This window comes from Musca autumnalis, unplaced genomic scaffold, assembly GCF_047663935.1.
Source record: "Musca autumnalis isolate F117 unplaced genomic scaffold, ASM4766393v1 scaffold_4, whole genome shotgun sequence".
In the NCBI taxonomy this organism is placed as follows: domain Eukaryota; kingdom Metazoa; phylum Arthropoda; class Insecta; order Diptera; family Muscidae; genus Musca; species Musca autumnalis.
This window is the reverse complement of record NW_027411977.1, coordinates 49,353,451-49,379,519: the sequence shown is the minus strand read 5'-3', so window position 1 is coordinate 49,379,519 and position 26,069 is coordinate 49,353,451. Positions and strand designations below refer to the sequence as shown.

Below are 26,069 nucleotides of genomic sequence, written 5' to 3'. Positions count from 1 at the left end.
CTACTGTCACTCATATGTTTTTGTCTGCATCCCATCATTTAAACATGACTGAGTGACTGACTGACACTTTATTATCCATGCGAACTGTAAAATGCATATGTACATAGGTATGTGTTGTATGTATAGTTGTACCCACAAATTTATTATTCAAATTATCTCGTCACGTGTGTTTTTTGTTTTTATCTTTTTGGATATTTGCCTTCTTTGGAACTGTTGGGGTCTCTGACGCATTTATTTGCATATTTGTTTCGTAATATGTATTTTGGATGTGTGTTTTGCCTTAGCTTTTGTTCTCCATTGTTTGTTGAGTGGAACACCAAAACTGACGCGTCATACTGTCTGGGTCGAAATTATTTTTTTAAATGCACTGTGTTTCAAGTAAAAAAAATCAGTTTTGTCGTCAGCTTAATACCCTCAACCTAAGGTTGTTCAAAAACAACAACAACAAATAATAACAGGAGTGGTGGACCTGAATGTAGAAGAGAAGGAGTGGGCCCATATATCAAGATGTATTGGCTTTCCTAGCAAAAAACAAATGCATTTGAAAGAGGAAAAGTTAATAGCGAAGCCGCTCCACAGCCGATATGTCTGACGAGCCTCTACCAAAGGCGAAACATGTCACGTAGTGGTGGTTGTGTGGGTTCGAATCTTCGGCTTTCCTTTTTCACTTGCAAAAATCATTGGTCATTAAGCTCGACACTATAGAGAAATTAATTAAAAAAATCGTTTTGTTCGGCCGGTCCGAATTTTTTACAATCTGCACCATAAAATATTCTGAACTGAAATGGAATAATTAGTTTCCTCTCCTTTAGGTGCATAAGTTTTCTCGACCACGGATACCACAAACGCCTAAATTAGGTCAGAAAATGTATCTAAAAATGTCTTAAATTGGGTGGTGCCTTCATAGGTCGGCTATATCAAAGTGTGGATCTATGTTGACAATTTTTAGTGGAGAAGTCATATGTCAAATTACCGCCGGTGAAAAATGTAGCTAAAATTCTAACAAGTAAACAAGTATCATTCGGCTTTGCCGACAGAGATATACCCTCAGCCTTTTTGGACATTTTAACTTGCTGACAAAAATGTAGATTAGAATTAAAGTTCAAAAGTGTTGTGAAGGAGGACCGACAAAGTCCCTTTTGGAAGTGGATCTTATTTTGGGAGTCAAATCTTGTCGATAGATATCGCGATATCAGTGGGTCATCGTATAACTTTTGGACCAGTATGCCAGGAAGCATGGACTTGCGCACGGAAAACATAATATCGCTGTAAACAGGACCATAACAGCATCGGTATACATTTCTAAAGGATCTTCGAACAAACCCTAAATGTTGAACTTTTGTGAGGGAGGTACCCTAAGGAGAGGACCGATATGGCCCATTTTAGAAGTTAAACTAAATGTTGACAAAATATTAGGAGATCACAAGTTTGGACCAAATTTGTTGCCCCGTTCAAGAGATATCGTGCCATATTTTATGAAAATTTTAAATATTGGTAGAAGTACCGGAAGTTGTGGACCGGTATTGTCCATCTTCGAACTGAAACTAAGTTTCATCAAAATATGACGAAGGTCAAATTTTGAACCAAACCGGTTGATCAGTTCGAGAGTTATCGTGCTCTCCAATCACCACATATGGTGCCATAGGGGTTTTTTACACCTTTCGGCCTGTTTTCTCAAGACGTATGGACTTGCCCCTGAAAAGTTGATTCAACAAAAATTAAAGTGATTGGAGAGCATGACTTAAAGTTAACTTATTCGAAATTTTGTGTGGGAGGTACCCGAAGGAGTGGACCTATTGAGTCCATATTCGAACCTGATCTATACTTGGTGGATATATTAGGATGTGTAAAGTATGGACCAAAAAGTATAGACCAAACCAAGTTATCGTGCGCACAATTTTTCCGAACATTTTTCAACTTTTGTGGAGGAGGTACCTGATAGAGTGGACCGATATGGCTTATCTTCGAACTTAAACTAAGTTTTGACAAAATATTATGAAGTCCAAATTTTGGTCCGTTTGAGGGTTATCTTGCGCTCCAACCACTACACACGGTGTCATGGGAGTTTTTTTTTTATAGATTTCAGGCATTTTTCTCAGGAAGCATGAACCTGATGAAACGTGTACCGTCGTATGGGAGGCAGTGAATACAAGTTGCTACAACAAAAAAACGAAGCGATTCAAGAACAGGTCCAAACTGAACTTCTCCGAAATTTTGTGTGGAAGGTACCGGAAGGAGTGAACCGATTGAGTCCATATTGAAACCTCATCTAAGTCTAGTAGAAATTTCACGATGTGCAAAGTTTTGACCAAATCGGTTACTCCCTTCAAGAGTTATCGGGCGCACAAAATTTCCGACCATTTTCGAACATTTGTGGGGGTTGTACCGAAAGGAGTGGACGGATATAACCCATCTCCGAACTTAAACTAAGTTTGGACGAAATATTATGAAATCCAAATTGTGGACCGAATCGGTTGATCCGTTCGAGAGTTATCGTGCGCTCCAGCCAGCGAGACATGGCGGAAATGGCGAAATCAACTCCAAATTGTCTGAAACGGATTTCAATCAGGCACATTTTGCCCGTATGAAAGTGTATATACCCTCGATAGCATAAATGCTCAGGGTATAAAAATACTGAAAATCGTTATATGGAGCCTATACAAAAACATTGACCTACATTGACAATCCTTGGTAGAGAAGTTTCGTGACTGTGGGGAAACTCACATATCAAATAACGGATGGTTCAGTCAAAAAAGATAGCTGATGGACCTATATTGACAATTTTTTCAGTCATTTCGGTGAGATATTGACGTAACAACCTTCAGAATTACGAAAATCGGGTGGTACCGTTCTATGGGGAATCTATCGAAACATGGACCTATACCGACGAATTTCAGTCGGAAATGTTTTTACCTCCAACGTAAACTAAATACCAAATTTCAGCCATTTCTGTGGGTTGTTGTGGCCACAACCTTTAAAATACCGAAAATCGGGAGATACCCTTCTATGTGGGCTATATGAAGGCGTGGACCTGTAACTACAAATTTCAGGTGGAGAGTTTTGTACACTCAATGAAGACTAAATACCAAATTTCAGCCATTGCGAACAACACTTGTAGAGAAGTTTTACATGACTAAAATACTGAGAAAATGTCGCCAATATTACACTGGGGGGTATTTTGCCACCGTTGAAAATTTGATGTTACCTGGCCTGCGATTCAAACCCGGGCTTTTTGCGTGCAAGGCGGGTGTGCAAACCATTGCACCACGGTTGCACCCAAATACCAAATTTCAAAGGGCTGATGGGCGGTTGAATAATCTGGCTAAAACTTTCGAAATACCGAAAATCGGAGTGTACCGTTCTATGGAGGCTATATGAAAACGTGGAATTCTCTTCTGGAACGTTATATACCCCCATCGACTACTAAACACAAAGTTTCAGCCATTTCGGTTTGATAATGACGCTAAAATCTAAAAAAAAAACAAAATCGGGAGGAGCCCTATGGGAACTATACGATAACGTGGGCCTATAGTGATAATTCTCTTCTAGAATATTTTATACCCTCATGGAAAACTTAGTACCAAATTTCGTTTATTTCTGTTGGAAATGACGCAGAAACTTCCAAAATTAGAAAATCGGGATGGTGTGATCCAATGATGGCCACCAACAACAACTTTCCTATGCCCGCGGGCATACGACACACACGTACACTGTAAACAAATTCGTTCGGTTAATGCATTGTTTACGTTTCCACTCACACTAGCGCAAGTTATAATCTGCAAATGTGTGTTTTTGGCCATCACTGGTGTGGTCTATTGGGGCTATATGAAGACGTGAACCTATATTGACAAATTTTAATTAAATTAAATATATAAAGTATACAAAATAAACCTGTTCGATAACCCAAAAATTTGTAAAATTTTTATAAACTTTACAAGATGTTGTTCGATAACAAACTTGTTCACCAAAAGAGAACTGAGAGAACTTAGAAGTACTTTTTACTTGAGAAGTTATTGAACAGAACCAAATATTAGGTGTGTACGATAACTTTCCCTGCAATAATTACTCGGTCAGTTCCAGCAACCTCTTTCAGTGAATTTTATTATCTCAAGCAAGAAAAATTGCAGAAAGTTATCGAACAGCATTTTGCAAAAACTTGCAAGAAAGTCAGCTGTTGCCGAAAATGTATGAAATTTGTTTTTGTTTCTTTTGATATTTTAAACCAAACGGAACAAAAATATTAATTTTAAAATTGGAGTTTACTTATTAAATGCTTTAATCCTATCCACAACGCTTTAGAATCTAAAAAATTCGCAATTGTGAAATTTTCTTGGTCAAAATGTTAACATTTCGAGTTGTTTACATTGAACAGGTGATTAAAAATCAGCTGGCCGAACTTAAAAATTTTTATGGGACAAATTTTGCCAACAAAAATTTGCAAGTTCTCAGCCACAAAACTCTCCAAACTAGATCTCTTTTGTTGGATAATTTTTTTATCGAACAGCATTCAGTAAAAATTTGTACGAATTTGTACAAATTTTTGGGTTATCGTTGTAGAATTCTTGGTGACCTCTGTACAACTGTGCTTAAAATTTTCCCACAATCATGAAGTCATTTAAAAATGTATTCAATCATTTTATGTTGTTGCTATTTCTATTAAACTTTCTTTATTCTAATCTATGGTTTTGATAAAAACAAATTGCATCTGTTCTGCACTTGATGATGATCTCAACATTTGTTTTTCTGTTTCATTTTTTCATTGCGGTTATAAACATAGAAAATAATTTCACCTTCATTTAACAACAAACAAAGAAACAACAACAACAATAGTGGCAAAATAAAGTGAAATTTTGTTCCATTTGAAATTAATGACCACAATGATGCACTTCGTAACACTTTGAGATGAGAGGAAAATTATATTATTTTTGAAAAACAAAACGAAGAAAAAAACAAATCGTTACAATTTGCAGAGAGTTTTTTTTAACGAGGGTAGGTTTTTCATGGTCGGTAAAATTATATATTTAGGAAATTGTTCTCGCAAAGGTAATTTCGAATTTGATTTATATTCTGGTCTAAATGTATATATGGAATCAAATTTCGTAATGGACATATAACCGATGTTCGGAGTTATTTTGTTCTTTACAATAGTTGGGAGACCAAAGGTAGACGAAATTCTGGCGCCCAACGGTGCGAAGGAATAGAAATAGCGAATATTGAAATATCATTTAAAACAGAAATAGTAAATATTTACATGAATGGAGGAAAAAGTTTCTTAGCAAAGTATATGAGAACTCTCTTTCCATTTACAAAGTTCCCGCTGGCAAGATGAACAACTATTTCGGTATCTTAAACTCGTCTGTGAATAACAGGGACTGGTTCCATTCCTTACTCATGATTTCAACTGAATTATTTAACATGAGTATGTTGTAGGAAGAAGATTTCACATAAGCTTGTAGAAAATCACCTGGCCATGGAGGGTATAATTAAAGCTTTATTCCAGAACTAAAAAGTTTTTAAAACGTTTACCACTTTTATACATTTTACCCGAAAAAGCGTTCCAGTATACAAAAAAGTTGTAAAATGTTCACTTCTCTTTAAACAAAAATTGCGCTGAATGACGCTCTCTTTAAAAACTTTTTACTCGAAGAATTTGAGCGTGTAAAAAATAGCTTTGTTCCAGAACTAAAAAGTTTTTACAATTTTTACGACTTTTGCACATTTTACTCGAAATCCCGTTTCCGTACACAAAAAAAGTTGTAAAATGTTCAATTCTCCTTAAACAAAAATGGCGCTGAATGACGCTATCTTTAAAAACTTTTTACTCGACAAATTAGAGCGTGTAAAAATTGTAACATGGATGCCGGCGTCTGATTGGCTGGTACGCCGACTTTGACATTTGTTCCAGCTTTTTTGACGTTTTTTTCCTTTTTTGCGTTCCCGAACTTTTTGAAAAAACTTTTGTGTGACAACAATTTTTCTCTTTTTCTCTCTTTTACGAGTTTTACTATTAAAAAGTACGGGAACAAAGCTAATAGTAAAGTGGTTGCCCGCGTCTGATTGGCTCACACGCTGACTTTGACATTTGTTCCAGTTTTGTTGAGGTATTTTCCATTTTGCCGTTCCCGAACTATTTCAAAAAAACTTTTTTGTGAGAACAATGTTTTTCCAGTTCTCTCTTTTACGAGTTTTAGTATTAAAAAATACGGGAACGAAGCTTAACATTGACATTCCCGTTGCAACACATCGAAATATTCATTGCAGACCCTATAAAGTAAAAATATTCGTGATCAGTGTAAAATTCTAAATCGATATAACCATGTCCGTCTGTCCGTCCGTCTATTGAAATCATGATACAGCTCGCAATTTTTAAGATACAGCTTTGTAATTTGGTATGGTAGTTTTTTATTACTCCTAGGATGTTTGGTATTGCAAATGGGCTATATCGGTCCACGTGTTGATATAGCCGCCATAGAACGGTACCAACCGATTTTCGATATTTTGAAGGTTTCAGCCTCATTATCACACAGAAATGGCTGAAATTTGGTACTAACCCCCAGTTTTTGTAAAAACTTTTATTCTTCTCACACGAACTTACAAATTTTGTAGATCGATTTACTCACCTTAGCGCAAATGGAGAGCGCTCATTTTTAAATGAAGAATTCTTAACCATATATGGAACTCATCTACGAAAAATTAAGTCTGTATGTCATTTGTGGGCTGAGCTATGGATGCCTAAATTATTACGAATATAGACGAACGAACAAAAATAAATTACAAAAACAGGAGGTTAGTCTCCGTTGGGGGTATAAAACTTTCTCCCAGAAATTTGTCGGTAAAGGTACATGCCTTCATATAGCCCCCATAGAACGGTACCTCCCGATTTTCGGTATTGCGAAGGTTGTGGTCACAATAATCCACCAAAATGGTATTTAGTCTCCATTTGGGGTATTAAACGTTCCACATGAAATTTGTCGGTGTAGGTCCACGCCTTCATACAGCTCCCCATAGAACGGTACCACCCGATTTTCGGTATTTTGAAGGTTTTAGCCTCATTATCGCACCGAAATGGCTGAAATTTGGTACTTAGTATAGGTTACTTCAATACAACTCTTGGTGGAGGGCATACGAAGTTCGGCCTGGTCGAACTTTTCTTCAAAGGAGGTATCTACCTCAGTTCATATTGGTACAATTACATTACCCTAACCCCCTAACGATGGCAATAAAGCGCGAAAGAAACATACATAATTTGCTTATTTTTAACTTTTGCCCCCGATTTTTAGTTTACCAGCAATTTTCCACAATATGCATTTATTTACAATATGGGTCATTGTGTGTCGAGATGGAAAACATTTGCCGCCACAAAGCAGGCAGCCCAGAAAATTTTTTCTTTCATAAACTATAGCAGCAACAAATAGTTAAACAGCAACAACAACACTACAAATATCTAAACAGAAGAAACAAAAAACGCATTTAACACAAAAAGAAACACAACAACAATTCGCATAGAAATGCCACACAATGGAAAAGTGCACTTGGTGCAATCGCATTGTAATCACATTCAAGAATTGGAGTCAAAAACGTGATTGAACAAAGGCAATTATAGGAAAACAGAAAAAGACAAAAAGAAGACTAAGCAACAAAATCAAAGGAAAAATCCCAAAACTATTTCAACTACGTATACCTCCATAGAGGCAAACAACCAACCTCCGCAGATGCTGAGATATAATAAAGACAACAACAATGGAAACAATAGCAAACGATGCCATTTTAAGCGGTAGCATGGTAACACTAACGATGTTCATTGGCAAAACATATGATAATGACAGAGTTGAACGTTAGTTTTGGCGGGAAACTTATACTGTGTACATAAAGCTAAGAGCCTTTTGAGATTTTTTCCAAAGACATCAGCAGCCGACATCATCATTATCAGCATCATGACGACTACTTTACAATTGAACCGAACGAACGATGTGTGTCAATTGCCTGGCATGCTTTGGCAATAATCATAAATTTGCGATCAATGCACTGAGATATCTATGAAAATACGCCATAACCGAATCCATATTCGTGTTACAAGAAAACAAACGAAATGAAAAAACAAGCAAAATGACATTTTGTTAAAGAAAACAAAAAGAAAAACATTCAAATGCTTCTGCAAGAAGAGCTTTTTTGTGCTACTGTATTTGACAATCTTTATTACAAAATTCAAACATAAATTTAGAATACCTACTCTTTATATGCATCTCTATCTATATATGGGTTAAATCAATGCCAAATAAACCGTGTTATTGTTGTACCCCCAACCAAAACTTTCCCCCATTACATTAAATGACAAACCAGCCAGCCAGCCATCAATTGTTGTTGAACTTTGTTAATTTGCCATAAATCGTTTCATGTTCTTTGTTTTTATTTTTGTTTTTAGTGAAAAACAAAAAAAAAACACAAATTATTCCCTCTATTGTTTTGAACTAACCAACCACTAACATGATGGTCACACGTGATCTCTGAATGATCACCGACTGTATGAGCACATCAGTAACAAAAAATCGCACATGAAAATACTGTGGACTGTGGTGTTCATTGTCCAACCACCCAACTAGTCTGGCTGGGGGACACAAACACTCCGCTACGTAGAAAAAAATAAACATATCTAGAACGCATAACAAATCCATGTCAAATAAAATTGAACGCTAGAAGAAGATGATGAAAGACAAATGCGTATATAAACAATGAATAGTAAAATGCGACGAGTTGATCATGAAGTAATGAAATGAATATTGCCCTCTACTATTGGAATCATTTAAATATACCATATTTTTGCCCTAAAAAATATTCATTTATGGGGTTTTCAGAATTTTGGAGGTATGAACTTTCCGACCAAAAAATATGGATTTGGATTAAAGTTCAAAAGTATCGTGGAGGGAGTATCTGAAATATTCCATTTTAAAAGTTGGTCTTATTTTGGGAGTCATTACTTTCGATAGATATCGCGCATACCACTCATTTCAGTTGGTTGGACTTGCCCACGAAAAACATTATATCGCTGCAAACAGGACCACAAGGAGTAACTTCGGTAAAAATGTCCAAAAGGATTTTTGAACAGACCTAAAACTACAATTACACTGTGCAACATTTTTAAGGTGATCTTGTGCAAACAATTCGAACTGAGGATTTTTTGAAAGTGCAGACCCAAACGACGCTGGGTTTTGTTGCGTCAGACCCAGCTCGTTTTTTATGGTCCCATCTAAACATGGTTAAATAATGAGTTTTTAAAGAAATTCGGGGCTATATCTCTGAAACCAATGCGAATCTTCTTCTGACCTCTGAACCAAATTTGTAGATAAGGACAAGAACAAAATATTTGGAGAAATAACGAACTCGAAAAACTACATTTATTGCCTCAAATTTCATAATATATGCAAAAATTCCACAATTTTTATATATTTCGCACCGTATCTCCAAAACCGTTAATGTAATACACAACTCTTCAGAACATGTCATTGTTGTAAAATGCCTCTATGCCGTTGTTTTCAGTACATTTTTAACGACGATTTAATAAAAATGTCAATAATGAAGTGAAATCCGAAATGCGAGAATAAACTGTTGGTGTGAACTGTGTTTGAAATACGTGTTGTAAAAGATATGATGCAAAATACCGTTGAAACAACATGAAGTAAGCATTTTACAGTTTCAGAATGTTCTAAAGAATTGTTGAGAACTTTATTTTGAAGATTTTTGCAAAAGGTTACTTAGTTCAACTCCCAATAGTTTAGCAGATACTGACATCTGACAGAACAAACCCCTACTAGGGTTTTTGTAGTCTAAATATGTACATTCAAAAAATGCATACTAGAAGTTGTTTGCATTTTCAGTGTTGCATAGTGTTATAAAAAAATGTTGAATGTTTGTAAAGGAGTTACCCTAAGGAGAGAACCGATATGGCCCATTTTCGAACACAAATAATGCATTTAAATTTATGCTCACTTGCTCTCAGTATGCGCACACTGTCGGTCTCTGGAGCAAATATGTATTTGCTTAGTGTAACCTTACCTTAAGTTTGTACAAAATATTACGATATCCAAAGTTGCCAAATCGGTTGATCCGTTTATGAGATATTGCGCGTACCATTTTAGCGAATATTTCTTAACTTAAGTGAGGGGAGGTACCGGAAGAAGTGGATCGATAAGTACCATCTTCGAATTTTGTCTACGATTTGCAGAAATAATACGATATGCAAAGTTTGGAAAAACGCAGTAACCCGTTCGAAAGTGACCGTAAGAGTTTTGTTTAAAACATTCGAGCCATTTTCTCAAGAAATTTGAATTTGTTGAACGGAGCAGGTCTTAATCTGCAATTTTCCTAAATTTTGTGTGGGAGGTATCTGAAGAAGTGGACATCGATATATGTCTGCTTGATTTATGTCTGGTAGACATAGACGATGAGCAAAGTTTGGACAAAATCGATGGCTCCCTTCGAGAGTTATTGTTCACACCATTTTAAGAAAAACAAGTAAGAAAGGCGTTAAGTTCGGCCAGGCAGAGCTTGTTATACCCTCCACCACGAGTTGTATTGAAGTAAAATGGAACAATTACCCCCATTATTATAAGTCTTCTTTTGTTATAGTTTGGATTTTCCGAACAGATTTATAGCGTTCCGGTTAACTTTAAGTTAAAAGTGATGATTGCATTTCAAGGAGGAGCTTTTTGCCATTAACTTTCAATGTGAAAATTATATTTTTAATGCCTCCAAATAAGTTTATTTTGCATTTTCAAATCCATCAGATATTAAAAGAAAACATGTAATAATGGCCCTTAGTTTCTTTCGTTTATGAAGAATACTAAATACCAAATATCAGCAAGTTCGGTAAAACAATGTGGCTATCCTTCAAAATACCGAAATTTTGAAGGTACATCAAAACGTCTCTCTATACCTACACATTTCTGGCCGAACGTTTTTAGACTCAAAGAAGAATAAATAGCAAATTTCCGAAATTTCAGTAAGATAATGTGGCTAAAACTTTCAAAATAGCGAAAATCAAGAGGTACGATTGTATGGCGGATGTAGACCTATACTGATAATTAACTTCTGGAATAATTTATAACCCCAAATTTCAGTAATTTCGGTGAATTTCAGCCATTACGGTGGGTTATTGTGGCCACAACCTTCAAAATACCGAAAATTGGGAGGTACCGTTCTATGGGGGCTATATTAAGGCGTGGACCTATACCGACAAATTTCATATGGAAAGTTTTATACCCCAAACGAAGACTAAATATCATTTTTCAGCCATTTCGGAGGATTATTGTAGCCACAGCCTTCAAAATACCGAAAATCGGTAGGTACCTTTCTATGGGGGTTATATGAAGGCGTGGACCTATACCAAAAATTTCTGGGGGAAAGTCGTATGCACCTAACAAAGACTAAGTACCAAATTCCAGCTATTTCAGTGAGATAATGGGCCGACAGAGATATACCCTCAGCCTGTGTGGATTGAAATACTTTCCTGCCGCCCTCCCCGCCCCCCAAAAAAAAATCTTATGTATGAACCGACAAAAGGATGGATAGGATTAAAGCTCAAAATTTTGAGGGGATATCGATAGATAGGGCTTTTTATCACACTAGCCTACGAAAAACATAATATAGCTGTAAATGTCCAAAGGATCCTCCAACCACACAAAACTGTTGAACATTTGTGTGGGTGGTACCACAAGGATTGGACATAGGGCCAAAAAAGTTTCGACAATATTTAGAGATCCAAAGTTTGGACCAAATCGGTTGCTACGTCTATGAGAAATCGCGCGTACCATTTTAGCGAATATTTTCGAACTTTTGTGGGGGAGGTACCGGAAAGGTGGACCTATGGTGCCATAGGGGTTTTGTTTACAAATTTCGGGCTGTTTTCTCATGAAGTATGGACTTGCCCCTGAAAAAACTTTTACTTCCCTAATTGAGGCAGCGAATGCAAGTTGCTTCAACAAAAATCAAAGTGTTTAGAGAGTTGGTCTTAAAGTGAATGAATCCAAAATTTTGTGTGGGAGGTACCCGATAGAGTGCACAAATATAGTCCATATTCGAACCTGATCTATTTCTGGTAGATATATTGGGGTGTGTAAAGTATAGATCAAATCTGTCACTCCCATCGAGAGTTATCGTACGCACAATTTTTCCGAACATTTTTGAACTTTTGTGGGGGAGGTACCCGCAGGAGTGGACCGATATGGCTTATCGTCGAACTTAAACTAAGGTCCGACAAAACATTACGAAGGCCAAAGTTTGGACCGAATCTGCAAATCCGTTCGAGAGTTATCTTGCGCTCCAACCACTACACACGGTGTCATACGGGTTTTTTGTACCTTTTAGGCTGTTTTCTCAGGAAGTATGGACTTGCCCATGATACAACTTACACCTTCGTATGGGGGACCGTGAATACAAGTTGCTACAACAAATTCGAGAACAGGACCTAAACTGAACTTTTCCGAAAATTTGTGTGGGAGGTACCCCAAGGAGTGTACCGATTGAGTACATATTGGAACCTCATCTAAGTCTTGTAGAAATTTTACGATGTGCAAGATATGGACCAAATCGGTTACTTCCTCCAAGAGTTATCGTGCGCACAAATTTTCCGAACATTTCCGAACTTTTGTGGGGGAGGTACCGCAAGGAGTGATATAACCCATCTTCGAACTTAAACTAAGTTTGGACAAAATATTACGAAAACCAAATTTTAGATCGAATCGGTTGATCAGTTCGAGAGTTATCGTGCGCACCAGCCAGACAGACAGACGGACGGACATGGCTAAATCAACTCCAAATTGTCTGAAACACAGTTCGTCCAAACATACTTGGGGTCTAAAACCATTATTTCGATGAGGGACATTTTGCCCGTATGAAAGTGTATATATCCTCGTTAGCATAAATGCTGAGGGTATAAACATTGCTAGCTGTATCTTGATTTCAATAGACGGACGGACAGGCGGACATAGTTATATCGACTTAGAATTTTCCCTGATCATGAATGTATATATTTTATATGGTCTCCGATGAATATTTCCCTGTGTTACAAACGGAATGACAAATTTAATTATACCCTCCATATTATTTTGGAGGGTATAAAAAAGCAACAACGAAATTGTGTTTTTTGTTTGTTTTTGTTCACGCTCAGTGTTCGTGAGAGAGAAAAACAAATGCAAAGTCAACTCAGTGGGATCGCTGAGTATACTGTCTTTGCAAAGAAGCGCATCCCTGATCTAATTCATCGATGCTCGTCCATATACGATCAAGTATAAACAAACCCTACGTATTCTCTCCTTATTTTAAGCTGTCGTGGTTTAAGAATGGGAATGGGGACTACTAATGTACGAAATATTTGGAGCATCGATGATCTAATTGTTTACACAATGCTAATTGCTCACAATATAACATCCCTGCAAGCAAAAACTATCGCAGAGATGAAAAAAGTCGCAGAAATGAACCACGTCACTTCTTGGAAGTCACTTCTTAAGTACGCTTTTAGAGAATTAGGAGTTTCTGCCTACATAAATTGTGTCATTCTAAAAATGCGATTTTTTTCGTTGTCTGGCTTGGGAATCGAACCCGAGTCGAGCGAATCGAGCGAGCATGCTTACCACTGCACTACCGAGTCATATAATAATCACATAGAAAAATGTCCCATATTTGTTCAAATGTGTTGAATTCTTAAATAAATAGGTCTGTACAATAACCCAAAAAATTGTACAAATTCGTACAAATTTTTATTGAATGCTGTTCGATAACAAAATTATCAAGCAAAAGAGAGCGAGTTTGGAAAGACTTTTGGAGAGTTCTGTGACTGAGAACTTGCAAATTTTTGCTGACATTTAAATCAGCTGTTCAATGCAAACAACTTGAAATGTTAAAATGTTTGACCAAGAAAATTTCACAATAGTTGTGTTTTTTAACGTGATAATTTGTAATAACTATTACGAAATGTTGCTAAATGCTGTCTTTTTACACAGAAGTTCAGTAAAAGAGAGCGAACAATTTTGACAGTTCTTTGCTGAGAAATTGCTGAAAGAATTTTTCCCAGCAACATTTAGCAAGTTCGATCACCTGTTTTTTAATCATCTGCTAATGGTCAGCTCCTTAATGTTTATCTTATTTTTGTGGAAAAATACTATAAATATTACGATTCAGCTATATTTATTGATTATTTCATTAATATATTAATTATTTTTTTATTTATTTTGCTTAAAGTTGAAGAACTTTTTCATTGCTTTGGAGTTAGTTTTTCTTAAATACATTGGCGTCAATGTTTTTGTTTTGGTTATCAACTGTTATCTTGCTAAAGTTTACTAAATGCTGTCTTTTAACTTTTTTCTCTATTTTCGCATCAAAGAGTAAAATCTCTCTTACTCTCTGAAAAGAAATTACTGAATAATTATTACTGAAAAAGTAAAAAGACACAACTAATTTCACATTATTTTAGATTTTAAAGAGTTGTGGATCAAACGAAACAAAAACAATTTTCATATATTTTCGGAAACTGCTGACATTCCTGCAAGTTTTTGCATAATGTTGTTCGATAACTTTCTGTAATTTTTCTTGCTTGAGGGAGTAAAATTCACTGAGAGAGGTTGCTTGAACTTGCTGAGTTATTATTGCTGGGGAAGTTATCGTATACACCTAATGTAAACAATCGCCTTTTAAGTGACTCAAGAGTCACTTAGAAGTGTCCGCACACGCGTTAAGAAATAATCATAATAATGCTATAGGCATTGTTTTATCTTCCTTGGCGTGTCTCCGGAGTGACGTGAGAAACTCATTTCCAAATGCTGGCAGGGATAACGGCACTTAAAAGTTTCAAGTATAACCGGATATAAAATGATTCCTTTTTGTTAATATAATTCTAATTCTAATTAATTTTCTATATAGAAAATAACAAATCTTCTTACGGTCTCAGAGCAGTAAGTACCAGGGGATTTGATTTGCATTTTTAAATAAGAATGTGTGATATTGAGATTTTAGAACAATTGCGGTATGTATTATAATACCCATATTTTGTATCAAAATGTAATTGAATATTCAGACCAAACAATTATTTAATGTGTTTGTTTGAAAATAAATTTCAAATTCAAAAAATCAACATATTATATCCCAGCAAAATTTGACGGAAGGGGTTCTTTGCGATGACGTGATTTCATGTCATCTTTTGCATTGGTTCAAAGGAAGTCGTGAAAAATCCGATCTTTTCATTAGGATTTGAACCAATGCAAAGGAAGTCGTGAAAGATCCGATCTTTTCATCAGCATTTGTACCCATTCCATCGATCCAATAGAGATGATGTTTGTGTTTTTATTTACACACCTGTTTATTTTCATTTTGGTATTCCAGTACAGCAAAAATCTACTAATTTTTACTATTTTTTCCGATAACATAAAGGAAAAATTGTTATCGTAGTAAAAATAAGTAGATTCTTGCAGTTTCTGGAACAGACCAAAGTTGTTAGAACTGTCGTCGTGATGTTGTCTTACATTTCCTGCATATCAAACAACTAAAACTTCTAAACAATTGGTATTATATGAAGTCCCAACCATCGAGCTAAAAATAGAATCGGACTGCACACATTGCTATTTTAAAAGTTCCCTTGTCTGTTCTAAATCTGACATTGAACGAAATAAATCAAATCTCGCTTCTTGGAATTTGAAAAAAAGTCCGAAACGAAAAGGAACAAGAATCTGAAAATAAAGAAGAAACTACTTTTGGAAAGAAACAATTAAAAATAAATTAATTAAGCATAAATGGTATTTTCCATAAAAAGTCTCTCCTCCCCGTTCGTTACATTTTGTTCTTAGAGATCCCTAAAGCAAGCCGGGTTGTAGATCCCTACATATTTCCGTCACTAAACAAAAGAGTATAAATTACCAAAATGTTGTTATAAAATAACAAAATTATAAAATAAAAGTAATTTACGAAATAAAAATACTTAAAGGAGTGCATTTGGAGTCCATGTTGAAATCTGAAGTGGTGATGGGAAGATAATTGAAAAAAACCTTTTGTAAGATGAAAGAATATCAGTTGCGGAGAACGGAGGAAGTAATCTTTTGCGTTGCAGCGGTGGTGATTACATTGCAATTTTGGATGTAAACTTTTGAAAAACTAAACTGATAAATTAATTGTAGCTATTTCATGAATTCGATTGAATTAATAAAGAGTTTTGTTTTCCATGAAAACCATATTTCAATACAGCATTTCATTTTCCAAACAAGACATGAAAATTTCATGCCAAGGGGTTGGTGAAAATGACATGCCAAAGCATTGGTTAAAATGACATGTCAAAGCATGGGTGAAATGACGTGTCAAAGCATTGGTGAAAATGACATGTCAAATCATTGGTGGAAATGACATGCCAAAGCATTGGTGGAAATGACATGTCAACGCATTGGTTAAAATGACATGCTTAGGATCCAGAAAAGAACGTCATCTTTTGGGGTCCACGCTCATATAAAATTCATCGATGAAGATGCTAAAAAGATGACATGCTAGATCACTTGCACCCATGATTGAATGTCATCTTTGGCATCGAACATTTTGCTGGGATGGTCTAAATCGCATTACCTCCAATGACTGTTATATGCGTTTTGAATTTCAATGAATTAATTTTAATTAATTAAACATGCAACTGATCACCTTTAATTATTAGCAATTGTTTGTTGGCCACATGAAACTGGTTAGATATGTGTTTGCAATTCTATAATTGAGTTTTGTTGTGCAATTAAATATTGCAAAAAAAATAAAAAGAAACAAAGCAAAACCACAATCAATGACCAACAAATGACCTAAGATATTCGTTATTAACAAGAACAATAAGGGGGACAAATGTTTCACAAAAAACGACTGTTGTAAAATATATGTATTAGGTTGGGGTGATTTGTATACCTTATTGGGTCCTACGAGTTTCTGATTCCTGGGATTGTACTGAGCAATAAAAGTCCATTAGTCCATTATGTCTACGGTGAAAATCGAGCCTCCCGATTTTGAAGTTTTTTATTCACGGTTTTTGGATATTTTGGCACATAACAGCCAAACCATTGAGATTTTGGATCCAACACTAAGACAGAAATTGTAACCAAGACAACAATCAAGAACTCTCTAGTACATCGCAAAAGCATTGGGACGTTCCTTCAGGCAATTTTGACCTTGTGGATAAAACAACTTCAAGTCAAAATTGGGAGGCTCAATTTTCACCTCAGAATGAATCAGAAACGCGAAGGGGCCAATAAGGTGTTTTACCTTCCATACAAATCGCCCCGGCCTATTATGTATGTATTTATAAACTGTGTTGTTACCCCACATATTGAACGAATGTTATTAACAAAATTAAGTCTTAATTACAGCTAAACAAAAACAAACCCCAAAGCACCCAAACGTTTTCTTTTTTTCACTCAGTTATGAGTCATGAATTACATTACATTAAATTTTGCAAACGTATTAGAATAACGAATTACACAACTTACTTAAATGTCACGATAATAATAGTTTTTAGCTCAGCAAATGCTTGTATGTAACTTACCTAAAAAGAAAAAAGAGAAAAAATGGAAATGTTTTAATAAAAAAATGTATTGAAATTACACATTAAGATATAAAATTTCATTGTTATTTTTTTTCTAGTTTTTTTAGTGTTTTTATACAAATAAGAATGCCAGACATTCTGGCGAGACATGTACCTACTTGTTGTTATTTATTTTCTACTACTAAACAACTATGTCATAATATAAAATTACTGTGTTTTTTGCAATTTCAGCGGTCACTATTAAGTCCACGTATAGCGAAGAAATTATTGTTTATTTTTTTTTTTTTTGTAGAATGTTTTATAAATACCTACATGGACTAGTGATAAGAGCAGACAAAGGTTTTTTTTTTTGTTATTGTTAAAGCGATGTATAAATGGCAATTAAATTTGCTTTGTTATGAGATTCTCGAGTGTCCACTTAATGTCTGGGTTTGTTAGAAGAAATACGAGTAGATTTAACAAAGCTATTAAAATGGAACATAGATTGAACCAATAAAAGTCATGTCTTTATTTATATTATATTTCGACAAAATTTTTGGCGTCACCGGTTTTTAATTTCTTTATGGGATTCGATAGAAAACATATTGAATCTAAGGAAACTTAAATAATAGGTCAAAATATTGAAAAGTGTGGGCGTGACATGCTCCTAAAAACACTAATATTTTCTAATATATTTTGCTGCAAAATATGAAAAAACTTAAAATTTTTACTTAGATCATGAATTCCTCTGCAACTGCTAGACCAAATTTGATAGATTTTGATGTATTAGAAAGCTGAAAGTGCTATATCGGGAACAAAAAAAAAAATATGAACATATCTTTATCCGTTCAAAAGTTACAGAGTTTTGACCAAGAAAAAAATTATTCTGAACCACTGTTAACTTCGGTCCGGCCGAACTTGTTATACCCTCCACCACGAAGTGTATTGGAGTAAAGTATTGAAGATAGTACAGAGCTCTTCCTCTTATTCCTTTTCAGAAGCAGAGCTCATATGGGGCGTCATCGTTGTTCTTTCCAAAACATGGACCAGAATTTACATTTTTCCGAAATTACAGCAATTTTCAGTTCGAAAATTTCACAAAAAATCCCTCGAAATACAGTCGAAATCGCTTATAACGTCGTCGTTTATAACGTCATATCGGTTATAACGACGATATCCAAAAGTACCAAATCTCTGGATCTCTTTATAGCCCTATCGCTTATAACGACAATCGGTTATAGCGACAAATTCCGTCGGTCCCTTGACCGACGTTATAAGCGATTTCGGCTGTACATAAAATTGGCCAATACCGGTTCATGAGGGCTGGACTAAAACCTAAATTTATATGGATCGTTTTTGCGGGCAAGTTTGCTATCTTCTGGGAACACAAAATTCCAATTAACAAGCAATTCGGCAGAAAAATGTGACTAAGATTTTCAAAAATGAGGGCAACTTATCAATACGTGTACCTATACTGCCTGATTTTTGCAAGGGAAGTTTTTACCAGTAAAAATGTTTTGTACCTTTAGCGAAGACTAAATACTAATACTAAATACCGAAAATCCGGAGGTACGATTCTATGGGGGCTATATGAAGGCGCGGACCATACCGACAAATTTCAGGTGGAAAGTTTTATATACCCAACAAACACCAAATACCATTTCGGTGGGATATTGACGACACAACCTTTAAAATACCGAAAATCGGGAGGGTCCGTTCTATGGGGACTATATGAAGGCGTAGGCATAAACCGACAAATTTCAGATGATAACTTTTATGCCTCCGACGTAGACTAAATACAAAATGTTTGCCATTTCGTTGGGATTCTAAGACCACAACCCTCAAAATACCGAAAATCTGAAGGTATGCTTCTGTGGGGGCTATAGTAAGACGTGGACCTTACTGATAATTAATTCTCTTCTGGAATATTTTATTCTTCCATGGAAGACTACATTCCAAATTCAATCCATTTCGGTGTGATAACAAGTAAAAAAGTATCAGTCGGCTTTGCCGACAGAGATATACCCTCAGCCTGTGTATATTGAAACAATTTTTTTTTTTCCAAAAAACGCATGTATTAAGGGAGTTTTAAAAATGTTGGGCGTTTGAACTGACAAAAAATGTTGATTAGGATTAGAGATCAAAAGTTTTGCGGGGGAGATACTAAAAAGAATGGATCTCCAGCCACTACATATGGTACCACAGGGGTTTTTTTACAACTTCAGGGATGTTTGCTCAAGAAGTATGGACTTGTCCCTGAAACGACTTTTACCATCGCAATTGAGGCAGCGAATGCAAGTTGCTTCAACAAAAATCAAAGTGATTCGAAAGCAGATCTTAAAATGAACATGTATCCGAAATTTTGTGTGGGAGGTACCGGATGGAGTGGACAAATATAGTACATATTTCAACCTGATCTATATCTGGTAGATATATTAGGATGTGTAAAGTATGGTCCAATTCGGCCACTCTCTTCAAGAGTTATCGTACGCACAATTTTTCCGAACATTTTTGAACTTTTGTGGGGGAGGTACCTGAAGGAGTGGACCGATATGGCTTATCTTCGAACTTAAACTATGTTTGGACAAAATATTACTAAGGCCAAACTTTGGACCGAATCAGCAGACCTGTTCGAAAGTTATTTTGCCCTCCAACCTCCTCACACGGTGTCATAGGGGTTTTTTGCAACTTTCAGGCTATTTTCTCAGGAAGTATGGACTTGCCCCTGATGAAACTTATACCGTCGTATGGAGGGCAGTGAATACAAGTTGCTAAAGCAAAAATCAAAGCGATTCGAGAGATGGTCCTAAACTAAACTTTTCCAAATTTTTGTGTGGGAGGTACCCGACGGAGTGAACCGATTGAGTCCATATTAAAACCTGATCTAAGTCTGGTACACGCTCCACGATGGGCAAAGTATGGACCAAATCGGTTACTCCCTTCAAGAGTTATCGTGCGCACAAATTTTCCGAACATTTTCGAACTTTTGTGGGGGAGGTACCGGAAGGAGTGGACCGATATAGCTCATCTTCGAACTTAAACTAAGTTTGGGCAAAATATTAAGAAAGCCAAAATTTGATCCGAATCGGTTCATCCGTTCGAGAGTTATCGTGCGCTCCAGCCAGCCAGACAGACAGACGGACATTGCTCAATCGACTCCAAATTGTCTGAAACACATTTCGTCCAAACATACTTGGGGTCTAAAACCATTATTTCGATGAGGCACATTTTGCCCGTATGAAAGTGTATATCACCAATATTTTTGAAAATTTAACATAGCTGAAGCCAAGGTTTACCCTTTTAGAACACGCGACTTGTAATTGTATATTATAAAAATTAAATATATATGGATAAAATGAAATGTTTTTGGACGTGGCAAAAAATATTGGCCTCAAAAGTTAATTTGCGTGGAAGCTGTGGCTATATTTATGTTAGAAAATGGGTAAAAATGGGTTGAAGCCAACGTGTCTTTTTTTGTTTTCTCTCGATTTGTGAGTAAACCACACTTCTCACGATTTTCCTGTCAAAGTAAAAGTAGAAGCCAACTAAATAAGGATAATCACACTAATGTATAACTTTTCAAAATTTCATCTGCGTCTTCCATTAAATGACGCTGACATTTTGAAGCCAAATTTACAGTGTTTTTTGACATTTTCTTCTAGTCGCGTTCCGCAAACAGATTTTTCAAAAAGGCTTTAATAGGATTATAGTACTTGCGATTCTGAGCTTTTTGATACGTATATCGTGAATGTAGCCTCCACAGCTTCACAGAAATATGTATCGAAATGACGAAATTTTGTGTGAATATTTTTCTAAAAATCATATTATTCGGGCCTAATTTTTACAATTATCATTCGATTTCCTCGTACTTGATTGCACATTTTAGTTTTTTACGTTCCGGATCTAATAAATCATTCTCCGTGAAAATCCATCCACTAAAACGCGAGTTACAAGAAAATCCAAAGTAGAAAAATCACCTAAAATTGTTTTTGGAAATATCGCGTTTTCTGCGGTTCGTTTCCACTGCAATGAAACAACTAATACAGCATCTTCGTTTTAGCGGAAACAGAGATTTGAAAACTTCACTGATAAGGGAGCTACATTCATTTTATCCCAAAAAATAGTGTGTGATGCTACATCCACGGTTCTTCGTTGACCGCCTTGAAATAGATATATATCGATGTAGATTTTTATGGTGGACACTGAAATCGGATGCGGACAAAAAGCATACGCACTCCGCGCAAGTTAGCGACGTTATATAGGTTTTTAGGCACTAAGATGCAGCCGATGCTACATCTTAGCCACCAAATTCAACTTCGAAAATTATATTCAAATTAAAAGCTACGATCTTGCTGTACATGAAAATCACATGCGGACAAACTGATTTTGATAATTACGCGATTTACGCGTATTTTAAAATGCATATAAATAAAAATGGGTTATTTGACCTCTATTTCCATTTCAGAAGCTTTGACATATATCCTCATCAACCCAATTAGCTTCCCTAATGGGAAAGCTTTAATACGAATGTCAATAAAGCAAAATCCGTCTATTTTGTTGGGAGATTTAAGCAAAATGAAGGAAGTATTCCTATAAATTTTTACAACATTTTCTACTACATAATGCATGTGAAAAAAATATTTTTTCAAACAAAAAATTATTTTTTGACCAAAATATGTGCTTATTTTGGCTGTAACATCCAAACTATAACACCAATCTGTATGATTGCAGTCTCATTTGATTCGCCGTGAAGTTTGGATCCACAACAATTTTTTATGTAATTATATGACCACTAAATGGGCCTTAATTTTGAAAAAAGTAGACTTATATTCAATAATTTATCAATTTTATGTACATTCCGCGAATTCTGTGTAACATTTTGCAGGTATTATGGAATCTACTCGCTGAAGTCACTTCGAGAGAACTTTTTTGTAACAATTGTGCTCATTAAAATAATTAGCGTTTTTATAATATTTTCTTTCTTAAAAAGCGGAATAAAAGCGCCATAACTTTTATCCGCAACAACCAAAAATTGGCTCGCGACCAGATTCGTACTGGGAATCTTTTTCTTAACCTACATATCAAAAATCGTTGATGTAGCGCGAAAAAAATTTATCCTTTTTTCTGAAATGGAATATGAAATAATTGACAATATTCCTGATATACCCTCGTTAGCATAAATGCTGAGGGTATAATGACGCTGTAACCTTTAAAATAATGAAAATCGGGAGGCAGCTTTCTATGGGGGCTATATGAAGGCATGGACCTATACCGACAAATTTTAGGTGGGACGTTTTATACCCCCCAACGAAGACTAAATGCTAAAATTCAGATATTGGGGTGGGCTTTTGAGGACTCAACCCTCAAAATACCAAAAATCGGGAGGTACGCTTCTATGTAGGCGAGGACCTGAACCGGCAAACTACTGGTGGTAACTTTCATACCACCGACGAGACTAAATACCAAATTTCTGTCATTTCAGTGAGATGCTGAGGCCACAACCCTCAAAATAACGAAAATCTGCAGTTACGCTTCTATGGGGGCTATATCGCTCATTTACTCAAAGAGTGGCACATCTCAAAATATCAAGTTTCGAGAAAAACGCGTTTTAAGTTACCACTTGAAATTTGTGAAATGTTTTAGTGCTTCATAACCTCAAAAAACTTTTTTAATTATTTATGCCAAAGTTCTAGAAAATTAGCTGTAGCTCGTTGAGTTTTAGAGATACCAACTTGAAAATTTGACACAATATAAAGTAGAAGGCGTAGAAAAAATAGAAATTGATAACTCAAAAAACCCATTATTTGAGTTATGCCACCCTTTGAGTAAATGAGCGATATGAAGTCGTGGACCTTACTGATAATTCTCTTCTGGAATATTTTATTTCCCCATGGAAGACAAAATACCAAATTTCATACATTTCGGTGGAATAAGGGGGCTTAAACCTTCGGGAGGTACCCTTCTATGGAGGCTATATCAAAACGTGGACCGATATAACCCATTTTGAATACCAATCATCCCAGGAGTAATAGAAACTTCTCTAACTTAAAAATTGCGAGCAATATCTTGATTTCAACACACAGACGGACATGATTATTTCGACTTAGAATTTTATGCTGATCAAGAATATTTCAATGTGTTACAAACGGAATGACATATTTAATTATATCCTCCATAGTATGGTGCCCATATTATGGTGCCCATTATGGTCCTTTTGATAGTTATCGTGCCAACCAGCATTTTTTTAGTTAGACACTGCAAAATTTATTCGAGCTTTTGGATCATTATAGCCGAAAGCATGGACTTGTCCACGAAAAAATGTATATCGTTGTAATACGGCTCACAAGAAATACCTTCGATAACACTGTGAACCGAAATTTTGGGGCAGAGATAATTCCTTTTGAGGATGAAAGCCATTGGTGAGTGTATTAAGAATCCCGAAAGAAATTTCTGCTGAAGACCCTGTAAGGCATACGAAATTAGCGTTATAGCTTTGTTAGCTTATTTATGAGATGACATATCTCCAGTCAAATCGAATGAGGATCATTTTCGTAGAGCATTTCGACCTCTAACTCGCTTTCTTCAATGTCCTTTTCTCCTTTATTTTAAGAACCGCTATAAAAGTACCACAAGATGACGTTTTTCAGCTTCGAAATGTTCTTCAAAAATGTCGCTCAGAAAATTTTAGGTGCATCATGACAATGCGAGCTCTCACACATCGATTCGAAGCAACGCCTTTTTACCGGACAAAACGTGGTCATTGGATCCCCAGTCGGGGTTGTACGGCGTATGACCCATCAATTCCACTTTTTGTCCGGTCAAACAGGCGCTGGTTTGAACGATGTGTGAGAGCTCGCATTGTCATGATGCTGAACGATTCGTCTTCTCTTGTCGTTTTTCGAATTTCTCAGGAGACTTCAGGCAGACAAATTGTAGTGTAATTCTCAGAATTAACTGTCCTATATTACCGCAGAAACAGGCGAATATTTGCTTCGAAGGTCTATTTCCATGAACAACTCTGGTTGGATTTGGCTCGCTTTCGGAGACCCAAATGGCCGATTCCTGTTTTGTTTCGGGCTTCTAAGCATAGATCCAAGATTCGTCATCTGTGACGATCTTATAAATGCCGTTTGAAGCACCGTGATTGTTTCTATGCACAATTTCTTTGCACTAATCCACGAGAGCCTTTTATGAGCGATTGAACAATTTTGCTGAATCTAGCGAGAAAAATCCATTTTTGCGGCCAGGTTTTCATGCAATATCGAATGTTAGTTGGTGGAATAAATACCCAAGGATGTCTCTATCTGACGGCATTTAACATGGATTATCCGTTCACGCACGGCTTATTTTTTTTCTGGCACAACGTCTGTTTTTGGACGACCTTCCCGATCTTCGTTTTTTAGCGAGTGTCCGCCACGATTGAATTCATTGAATCAGTATTTCATAGTCTTACAGGATAGTCCTTTATCGACATACAAAGATTTAGTTTGATCGATGCACTTCTGCGGTGATTATCCACGTCGAAAGTTGTGAAAATTTTTCGGACGAAAATGTTCACAAGTAAATTCCATTTTTTTCGCTAAGTAATTTTTTTAAGTCACTGTAAACAACCCAACACATGGCCATATGTCAAACTGACCTGAGTACGCTTAGGCTAAAAACTGTCAAAATTTTCAAAAAAAATGTCAAATGACACCTGGCAACACTGCGAGTTGCCTAGGCCAGAAGGGTTTTTAGTACCCCTCGTATAGGTATTTTTTCAGTTCTACATTAAAGACTTAATTCTTTATTTTTATTATAATTTTGCTTCACCCCAAGTGTTCAACATGTACAGGTATTTTTCTTTTATTTCTCTTGAAATTCTCAGTAATAACACATCATTTCGTCTGACTTGACATTTCCGCAAACTCAAACCTCCCAAGGGAGATATTATCAACAGAGCAGAACAAACAACCAGAAAGGTTGCTTTTCTTTCATTTGTATGTGTTTTGGCAATTTCAATGATAGACGACAGACAACACAGTACAGTAGGAAGGAAAAATAGCTATAGGAATTTTAATAACAAATTTTCACGATAACTTTTATAAAAGGTTATAATTTTAATTTTAAAATAGCTAATTGAAAGCTAAATTTAAAAAGACAACCGTGACTGTTCTTTTCAAAGCATAGTACATACTATAAGAAATATATTTCCCACAATCTGAAGAGACCAGGGAACATTCTCTCTTATTAATGATTGCGTTTCGATTTTATCCTAAGATACCTTCTTTTTATCTCCAATGCCGGACAACGTTTCAAAAGAAGTTTTACATGGAAGCCAACGCAAGCCCACAATACGCTGAAGAGTCTAATCACCATTAGAAAAGTATGTCTCCCTCTTAGGGACTCAAACATTGCAGCACAGTGGCGCCTAACTTCATAATATTCATATCATATTTTTGACGTTTTGAAAAAAAAAGTACTGCAGCACTTATTGTAACATTAACATCACTGATAAATTCAGTGAATACAGTTTTATTACCCAACAAAAAAATTACCGTGA

At 35.9% G+C, this 26,069-nt stretch overlaps 1 protein-coding gene across 4 annotated transcripts in view; it reads right to left on the bottom strand.

Moving 5' to 3' along the window:
* TP53INP (Tumor protein p53 inducible nuclear protein) overlaps window positions 1–26,069 on the bottom strand; it is a 50,695-nt gene that overhangs the window by 7,522 nt on the left and 17,104 nt on the right. The gene's annotated exons all lie outside the window — the stretch shown is intronic.